The following is a 9,500-nucleotide window of genomic DNA, read 5'->3' as shown; positions in this document are numbered from 1 at the left end:
ATGGTTTTCTTGATTTCTGGATCCCTCAGGCTCGATTTACCAATGGGAACCCGCAGCCGATCAGAAGGAGGCAGGAGTGTAAGGTCAGGGTATCTATCCCTTCCCACCTTGGTGATCATCTTGAGAGGGTGGTGTCCTTCCAGCAGAGGTCATTGCTCTTCTCCAGGAAGGTCTCTCTCTAAGACGCTCTGATGCGGGGTTCCAGTCACTGTTCTCTTTTCAGATTCTGCAGAGTAAAGCTGTGCTGTTTCTAAGTGTTGCAGTAGTCCCGAGGTTCCCCGACACTCCGCCTGTGATTCTGAAAATAGTTCCTTTGCCAATAAACATTGTTAGATGGTTCTATTTTGAATGTTGGGACGTTTGAATGTATCGCAGTGTTCATTCAGTTGTCTTATTGCCTCGTAATTTTATTTGCTTCCTGCCTTGTTCTAAAAACACAGTAAGAAAATGTATGTGGTACATTTTGGTTGCTTGTAAATACAAAATTATCATCATTAAGCTATCTGAATCTAACTAAATATTACAAACATGAAAATAATATTCCTTTCTAAATTAATAAGGATTTTCTCACCTATTTTCAGGTACTGTATAATGATTATCAGTATGAACAACAATAAATACAGAGTTTAGCCCTAGCCAGTGTTGCTCAGTGGTTAGAGCGTTGACCTGCGGACAAGAGAATCCTGGTTCGGATCTCGCTAAGGGCAGGTACCTCGGTTGCAGTTTGTTCCTGGCCCTGGTTGGGTCGTGTGGGTGGCAACCACTTGATGCGTCTCTCTCACATGGATGTTTCTCTCTATCTCTTCCTCCCTTATCTCTCCCACTCTATCTGAAGATAAATGCAAAAATGTCCTCAGATGAGGATTAAAAAAATAGAGAGAGAGTTTACATACAAAATGAGATGAATAAAATTGTGCCCCAAAGGGACATAATTTACTCTTTGGCCTTTTTAAAATTTTATTTATTTCTCTTGATTTACTTGCTTTTCTATCCTTCAAAACAGAAATGAAACAATAGTACTTTTGTTTCCTATTTCAATATTGTTATGATCTTCTCTGACTTTTAATGGAGCATGTATAGCTTCAGTCTGACAAATCTGGCAAGATTTCTTAAAAGAAACAGAAGTAACACTGACCAACAGGTATTATGTTATTCTCACCGGCCCAAAGAAATGACTGAGTTGAAAGTTCAAATAAAGTTTAGCAAACTTGCTTCAGTCTAAGGAACAATTTTGTTAAGATGGCTTAACTAATATATCTGAGAATGAAGTATAAATCATAATAGATTAAATTACTTTTTAATTCTCATGTGTTACAAATGTTTAATGAACTTATATTTACTTGATGGAATATTTTAATATTTTTACAGTTTGATTAGAGTTTGCAGTCAACAGAAGTAGAGTGTATTCTGGTTTTCTCAAAATATACCTTTCAATTTTATAAAATTTACAATAACCCGACTAAGGTTTCTCCTGGTCCCGAAGCTAAAGAACATCAAAGCTATATCAGGGGTTCTGAAACTATAGAGTGTATGGCCTCTGGTCCTTGAGTAGCCTACAGGGGTTCACAGGCCTAGGATATTATGTGGGAAATATTTCATTTTTGCTACATATTTGTATTGTCCTGGGAAAACTTCCTAAGAATTCAAAGAAGGTTAAAAGCCACTAGTTTAGTTTTTATCGAGCATGGTAGATTTACTAATGTTGAAAATATTAAGGAACCTTATGTTTAGGGCCCTTTTCTACAGGGAACAAGCATGTGAGTAGTTTTGATCGATAAATGTGGGGAGCCTCATGTGTGCCATATCTGAGCAGAAGCTATAGAACATTTTCTAGTTTCAGCACTTTCTCATTTACTTCTGCCATCAAACTAGGTATCTCTTAGATGGAGGGTGCTGTTATCAATCTGGGTCCTTCAACAGAGCAAAAGGTGGACTTTTGAGGGGTTTCTTTGTTTCTGCAGCAAAAAATTACCCCTGGGCTGATTGATACATAGGATGGTCAATGTCCATGTTCTTTCTAGAGTAGACCAAATCAATGTTCCTATGTCTAGCTAAATAATGAATCAGTTAAATTTCCATTTGCTGCTTCCCAGGCTATTCCACAATGTCTGACATGTCCTACAATTACGTCAACATAAGGATTTCCCACTTTCAAATTTTTTTCATGGACCCTTCCGTGTTAAAATCAGTTCAACCACTTTGCTTCCGGCCTAGAAGAAACAAGAAACATATTTTCCCTCCCCATTGAAGTAAAACAAGAAAAATACAGTCAAAATATAGGAAAAGCTTTTCAAGATACTACATATCGGACAACAAAAAAACAGTGGTCTCTGAGAGACGACAAACGAGATGAGTCCAATTTGATAAAAATCTTTCAACTGGTTCATTAAACTACTATTATTTGAAGTTGTAAATTAGTTTAGATCATGAAGTAGTAAGTTTAAAACCCTCCAATTTTTTTTTTTTTTACTTTCATGTTGAATGCATTTTTATTGCTTGACTGGCCTCATCAACAAAAACTAGGAAGTGATTTAAATATATGTTGGTTTAATAGTGGAGTAGCCAAAGTCATCTTTCTGCAGCCAAGCAATCTGCAGTTAGTTGAACTATAGAAAAAATTCCATTCCGATGACAATTACACAGCTTCTGAGTGTGAGTGATCTTTGAGGATTCTAACTTGAAACTCTCTCATCTAAAAGAAGTTCCCCACGAGCTGGCTTGCAAAATCCAGCTGGTTTCTGTGGCTATGAGCATTGCATTTGGAAACTCACATTTCACCCTAACATAAAATTGTGACAATTTTGTTATAAAAAGTATGACAATAGTTGGAAACTCCTTTATTGAAATGAAAAGTTTTATAGTTCTTGGAGTCTATTAGGAAATGATACTCATAGTTTTCTACAAATATACATTTAAGAGAATTTTAAAAAATAATCAACATTGCTCTATGATACTCATGGCATTGAGCCTTATTACTTTTTTTTCTTTTTAAATATCACAAATAGGATTTTTTATTATTTGTCACCATTAAATATCTAAATTTTTAACAGATTCTTAGACTGGGGGCTTGTATCCATCAGCTCATTTAACTTGTCTCATCCCCAGTAGCTTCTCCAGAACTGCTTCCTTCACCAGGAAGGCCCATGAGTTTTCCCAGTTCAAACTTGGGCTTCTTCAGCATTTTGACTTTTCTAACAAAGACATGATGGAGTGGATAGATTGGTAAGCCTTTTCTGTATCTTTTCCAGTGCTAGCTGGAATCAATTTATTGACCGCTTCTTTCAAGTCATTTGTCTGCACCTCTCGGGTAATGATTTCCATCATCTTCTTCTGGGTTTGGCGGACCTGTTCATGCTGAGCAAGAGAGGTCTTCCAAATCTGATTGTTGCATTTTTTAGTAAAACCAACACAAAATGGATGAAGCAAATAACCATCAGTAGTCTTGACATCAACATGACCTTCAGTCACGGTCTGCCATTTTTTTTTTACCATGGAGCACATCTTGTCACAGGTAAGATCCATGCCACAGAAATTAGGCAGTTTTTGCCCCGAACATCCTCAGCAATTAGCTTGAATTTTCTAAACGCAACTTTGTCATTCTGCAGATCAGCTGGGCTGACTTCAAAAGCACAATCCTTGAGACCATCAGATGTGATTTTGGTTCCTTGAGTTCTTGTGACTAGTGTTTTTCCAATATTTCTTATATTGAACACAGCTGGCACTTTCACATCACAACGATCTTTCTTAGAAAATGGATCAACCACTTTCTTCTTGGCTCCATTTTTGCCGCCTTTTGTAAGGTGCTTGTTCTTGCCCACCACATGGTGCTACTCAGTGAGCCAAAAGGGTGAGCCTTATTCATTTTCAAAATCCTGCCCATACTTTGAGATGAGAAAATTGAGTGTGAGAGGAGTTAGGCAACTTGCGCGGGTCTCACAGCCATGAATTGGCCATGGGGTTCTGAAGCTATGAGGAAGGTCCAGACTCAGGGTTACTGTTTTGAATCTAGGTTAGATCCAAGGCTGCCTTTCTTTGTAGCCAAGGAATGCAATTATGAACATAATTTTCTTATTCCGGAGTAGCTTGCTTTATTTTTTAGAGGAATTATTAGTTGGTATTTTTAATTAGAAAATCACAAAAGTAGAAAATATATATTTTGAATATGTAAAGTTGCTCTCAAATGTGAACATTGTAAGTTTTAAAAAGCAAAATGCAAAATTATTTAACATTTCTTAGCTTTATGTTGAAATAGGAAGATCTGTGTAATGCAAGAGAGAAATCTGTGCAAAGCAAGAGGGAAATTGGGAACAAAACACTAGATTCTATTTCCAGATTTGCCCCATCTCTCGCTAAGGCTTGGAGCAAGGCAATTGATTTAGCTGTGCCTTTGTGCATTTTTAAAATATTGACTTTAGAAATCCCTCCCAATTAGAAAATTCTCTCCGGTTATGAAATAATCTAAGGTAGCTTTGCAAAGGAGTAAAATACTGTCAACAATGTCACATGTCACATACTTTCAAACAATTGCCATGTCATAGTGTTATATGAGAAAAACAAAATGAGAAGTTTGTAGTTTTCACTTTAAGTTCAAACTCTTCTTTACCCATAAATAGATTTGTTCAGAGCTAATCAAGTCTATATATTGTAATATATGACAACGCTATGAAAGAGAAGTTCACTTTTCAACCTTTTGCTTTTTGTTATGAACACACACATACATGTGCACTCACAGGCGATAACTTTAGTTAGAAATATTAGTCAGCTAGAGAATTTATCTGTATACATTTGACAGCATTTGTGTTCATTTTTACATGTGGATACAAAGAGCAGTATCCGCATGTCCACACATATGGCTGGCCAAAACTCCAACTGGGTACTGGAAATGGGCCAGGACTCAATTCTCTGCTTTCTCTGGTATAAAGATTTTTAGCATTTCATTCACATTCCAAGCCATTATTTTTTATCAATGGACACTTTTGGGGGTTGCTCTAAATAAATGCCAGAAATATTACAATCAATATTTTGACATTTTCTTTGGAATAAACAATCAGGTAATTAAAAATTGGTAAACTTGCCTGGCTGGTGTAGCTCAGTGGTTAAATATCAATCCATGCACCAAGAGTTCACCAGTTCGATTCCTGGTCAGGGCACATGCCCAGGTTGTGGGCCCAATCCCTAAAGGAGGGCATGCAGGAGGCAGCCAATTGATGTTCTGTCTCATTGATGTTTCTATCCCTCTCTCCCTCTTCCTTCCTTTTTCTCTAAAGTCAGTAAAGAAAAAATATTTTTTTAAAAATTGATAAACTTTTAAGATACAACAAATGCATTTTACAGTTTAACCATAAATATCTTTGGACTCCAGTGAAGTCATTTTTTATATGGCATATATTTGAGCATATCAACTTAAAACTATGTCTTTTAAATAACTATAATGGGAATAAATTGGTCTAGATAATTAATGCCAGCAACCTTCCAAACTCAGTAACTTAACACAATAAAAATTAAGTCCTTGCAGACATTACAAGATCATAAGAATTAAGCAGCCCTGGCCAGTTTGGCTCAGCGGTTAGAGCGTCGGCCTGCGGTCCAGAGAGACCCGGGTTCGGTTCCCGCTAAGGGCATGTACCTCGGTTGCAGTTTGTCCCCAGTCCTGGTTGGTCGTGCAGGAGGCAGCCACTCGATGTGTCCGTTTCACGTCGATGTCTCTCTCTCTCTCTCTCTCTCTTCCTCTCCCTCCCTCCCACTCTATATGAACAAAAAATGGAAAAATGTCCTCAGATGAGGATAAAAAAAAAAAAAAAGTTAAAAAAAAAAAAAGAATTAAGTAGCTCTTTTGATGATTTTCTGCAGTCAGTCAGGAACTCAGGGCTCAAGCTTCTTCCACTGGGTAGCGCCAACATCTGAGAAAGAGGAGAGGAAGTACATAAAACATGCCCCTGGGGGTTTTGGTGCCAGGCCTGAAAGTTGAGAATTCCTTTTTCTTCCATTTCCCATTGACTGAAAACTACACAGGCGGTCTCAGCCTAATGCAAAGAGCGGCTCAGAAATGACACTCCTGTGACTGTCCAAGAAGAGGAAACAAGTTCAAAGATATCTAGGCAGCCTCTGCCTCCAAGGATCCAGTTTTAATATTTTTAAATCAATATTTTTTAATTCTTCTTCTCCCTAATGGATGTTCCCTGTCGTTCATTTTGTCCTTCCCCAGAAATGGAGGAAAACAAATGCCAGTGTCTGAGGAAGGATGAATGAACTTTGAGGGAAGTAACACTGCTCTGCAAGGACCCAGTGGATGGAAGAAAGAGGAAGGGCTACCAGGGTAGGGAGCTTCTCACAATTTTCTGAATAAAAAACTGGGTAAGATACTTAGAAATGCTAGAGATATTTTTCAGATGGATAGAGGAGCTCAAAAGAAAGCTGCGAAAATACGTAGGTGCCAGGAACCAAGACAGAGCTGACAACGAGAGCTTCGGTGCCTGTTCGCGATGCTCTGTGTGCTCTGGGCTCGGGGGGTGCTGTGTGGGTCTTCAGAGTCCAGGGACTTGAGTGTGAGATCCCTGGGGGTAGGAGACTGGGTTTATGTAAATTATGGAGTTGAAACTAAAATCTCAATATAAAGCCAAATGTCTTGAAAAGCCAGAAGAAATTTACCCACTAGGGAAGGAAGATGATAAAGAAGTTTGTCTATATTAGCCTGGACCCTGAGGGGTCTAATTTTCCCCCCTCCCCATTAAAATTTCCTTTGGGGAACAAAGGAAGGGCATCTGTAATCCTTTCAACAATAAAAATAAATTTTAAAGATTTTCCTTTTGAGTGTCAGAATACTTTCTACTGCTTTCATCACTTACTTTGATTAGTTTATTTCAGAAGATGAGCAGCGCTATGGAAGGAAGGGGTGGACAGGAAAGAGAAAGGTGAATACTCGTAAGGAAGGAGATGTGTCAGATTCCATCCCGTCTTGTCTCTCTGTGTGATCTCGGGCATGAAAGTTACTCAATTTCCTCTTCTGTAAATGGGATCAAAATACTACCTTATAGATTTGCTTTGAGAATTAATTAATACATGTAAAGTACTTAGAACAGTGACTGATAAAATGTAAATCTTAGCTACAAATATTAACACACTATGTGCTTAATAAACATTCAATGTAAGATATTAAGATACTATATTTAACCTTCATTTTGTTTATGTGCTGTGTCACATTAATTGATTTGTGGCTATTGCCCTAAACTTGCATCCCAGGAATAAATCCCACTTGATCATGGTGTATGATCTTTTTAATGTATTGCTGGATTCTGTTTGCTACTATTTTTGTAGGCATTTGCATCTATGTTCATCAGGGAAGATGATATATTGAAAATATTTTAAGATTTACTAATATCACAAAACATTATTTTTGCTCTGAGAAAGAGAGTTTTACCTTTTTATTCCACATCTTTGCTTTAAAATGTTTGGCTTGTTTTGAAGAATGTCTTCTTACTAGCATTAGTAATTATCTTAAGGTACATTATACCCTTAGGAAAAGAATCTAAAGCCATATTTCATTATTCCTCTTATGCAGTAAAAATAATTTGTAACAATATGTTGGCACATAACATTAGGTCATCATTTTTATCTTTTTAAAAAAGTGTTTTTATTAATTTTTAGAGAGAGAGGAAGGGAGAGAAAGATAGAAACATCAATGTGAGAGAGAAGCATCAATAATCGGCTGCCTCCTGCATGCCCCTTCCTGGGGATCAAGCCCTGTGCCCAGCCATGTGCCCTGATAGGGAATCGAAGCAGGACCTCTCAGTCTATGGGACACCACTCAACCACTGAGCCACACTGGCCAGGCCCATTTTATCTTTTAATGTGGTTAACTATCAGTTCATACTAAGAACAGAACCGTCAGCTTCCCTATTTCTTATTCTCTTGGGTTTGCATTATTAAGATGATACATTTTCATGATTTTTTTGCAGAAATAATTTAAAACCACATAGTCCCTTTATTAGATCTATGATCATGAATTTATCTGACATCCGCTCATGAGATCACAGGTAAGCTGAATAATTTTATTCCTTCTTCATTGCCCACGCATTTCCAGTGCCAGATGCCCCAGGACGTTTCTGTATCATTGCCGCATGTTTTGAATCTTTGCCTCTGTGCTGGGGGAGTCGCAGGAGTAGTTTCTAGATACTTTTTGTACACCGAGATAGTTAACAAGTATACAGGAGCATGACTGCAAACTTCATGGATATAGCCCACCAAACCAAACCAAAGGTCCCTAACTGCACATCTCCTAGCTAGATCACCAATATGTCCATGGCCACTTCAGCACAGTCTCAAGTAGGAAGAAGTATGATGAAGAGGTCCATGTGGAAAGAAACAGGGGTATCAGCTGGTCGCAGTTATATTTTCAAAAACGTATCACCATGTCGAACATTGCCAGGGGCCGTTCCAGGGCATTGAAACAGGCCCTGACACACGAGAGAACTTGACATTCAGGCTTTGCTGGAGTAGAAGACTATAAATAACAGAATTTGATCATTTCAGGTGCAAAATCCAAATGAACTTGAATAGCCTCAGAGTGCCATTCTGAATATCAAGGCCAGGACAATTAAATTTGCTTTAACAGTGCCAGGAATGGTACTAATCCCAGCAGATACTTAGCAGATAGTTACCTGTTTATTAGTTCAATTTATCCTATTCTCGATTCTAAAGGGTTTATTTTAATAAAGCCAAACAATTGTACATTTTATTATTAATGAGCATATTCTGTTATAGCAGTAAAAGGAGAATTTGTGTTTTGAACTGCCAGAGTAGATTTATTTATTTATTGTAGAGATTTAATTCCCATTTGTGCACTGAAATTTGTATTAAACATTAGAAGATCTTTGTGAACTTCTGTTAAATCAGTTTCTTAATACCGAGCCATGAATATCAGCTGTGCATTCCTGTGTTTACCCGTCAGATCAAACTGCTGAGCGGTGTTGTTAGGGTGTTTTGCAGAAGAATTTAAAAATGACAGTGAAGACTTTTACTGTGCTTTGGACCTTGACGTTGGAAAGTGTTTGTCTTTTTAAAATAACAGCCTTTATATTTATTCTCCAAATCTTTTTTTGAGATTAGAGGTTATTGAAAGTTTTAATCTTTGGGAAAGTCATAGATATATAATAAAACATACAAAAATATGTTAGAAAATAATTTAATCTAATTATATCTAATATTATTTCTAATTCTTTCTTTTTTTTCTTTTACAGAAAATATCTGCTGTTGAGCATATGTTGTCCTGTCATTGGCCTCTGTCATTTAATAGTCACTTGCTCCAAAAGAACTTAAATCTCTTATTAAATAAAATAAGTCTGTTTTAATTTTTAAAATGAACATTCCACTTTCTGGAAGTGATGGGTTCAGTCTATGTATTTTGAGCAGTCACCCACACCAAGTGATTATGGATATGTTATGTAGTAGCATAAATCTGTTATTACCCAAGCTCTAAAGAGACATTTGGAAATTAAAGGTAT

The 9,500-nt window shown here is 37.2% G+C and overlaps 1 pseudogene; it reads right to left on the bottom strand.

Annotated features, from left to right (window-relative positions):
- Positions 1-3,054: 3,054 nt before the first annotated feature.
- Positions 3,055-7,432, bottom strand: LOC118621423 (annotated as a pseudogene).
- Between the last annotated feature and the right edge of the window lie 2,068 nt (positions 7,433-9,500).

This window comes from Molossus molossus, unplaced genomic scaffold (assembly GCF_014108415.1).
Source record: "Molossus molossus isolate mMolMol1 unplaced genomic scaffold, mMolMol1.p scaffold_m16_p_8, whole genome shotgun sequence".
In the NCBI taxonomy this organism is placed as follows: Eukaryota; Metazoa; Chordata; class Mammalia; order Chiroptera; family Molossidae; genus Molossus; species Molossus molossus.
This window is presented reverse-complemented; position numbering and strand designations above follow the sequence as displayed.